Source organism: Mustela lutreola, chromosome 5 (genome assembly GCF_030435805.1).
Source record: "Mustela lutreola isolate mMusLut2 chromosome 5, mMusLut2.pri, whole genome shotgun sequence".
NCBI lineage: Eukaryota > Metazoa > Chordata > Mammalia > Carnivora > Mustelidae > Mustela > Mustela lutreola.
The window spans coordinates 58,424,084-58,424,964 of record NC_081294.1 but is presented as its reverse complement, the minus strand read 5'-3'; positions in this window follow the sequence as shown (position 1 = coordinate 58,424,964).

Genomic DNA, 881 nt, shown 5'->3' with positions numbered 1-881 from the left:
TGGTACAACACAGCTCATGTTCATTTAAGCATTTGTTTCCCAAGTATTGTTCTTTACATGAACTCTAATCTTATCTTTATATTGGCAAATTACATTAACTATTAACCCAACAATCACCCCCTTCCCTGACCACCTTCATTGTCACCAGAAATCTTTACCTAGTCTTTCTGTAACTCCAGTTTCTTGGAGTGAAAAAACTCAACGTGCCTAGGAGATGAATCTTGACTGATCTAAGCTAATAATGGCAATTCTGTGTTTTGTTTATTCAAGTTTTTCCAGCTTCCCTTGCAACTAAACTGGTACATGACCAATGACATGTGAAGAGTTAATCTATAGCTTCAGAAAGCTTCTGTAGCTTTCTGAAAAAGTTCCAGTCTGTTAATTTTCTTGACCTTCCCCTGAATCCAGGTTTGTTATATTCCCAATGCATCTTTTGCTAAAAAAGAAAGAGGTTAAATTGAGGAGTCAGACACACATAGATATGAATTTTAGTCTTCTATATGAGTACTCTAGGGCAAAATACTTACCTCTGCGAAGCCTCGGTTTTGTCACTTGCCAAACAGGGGTGAGTGTAACAAAAGAATAATGGTATGAGGACTATATGGGACAATGAAGACATGTGAAATTCCTGGGTCTATAGCAGAGCTCCATAAATGGCACTCCTTATCAAATTAAAATGAACAAGAAAACATCCAACACAGCCTACCCAATAAAAACTCTCACTGAAGTATACAATAAACCTTACTCCATGACCCCACTACATAATTTTTGCTTAAATGGTCAGCAGAAATTAGCATATTAGTGAAAGTAATGTTTTTCTTTCCAGAGGCCTGGTTGTTAGAAGAATAAACAAAACAAAACAAAAAAACACATTACATAGA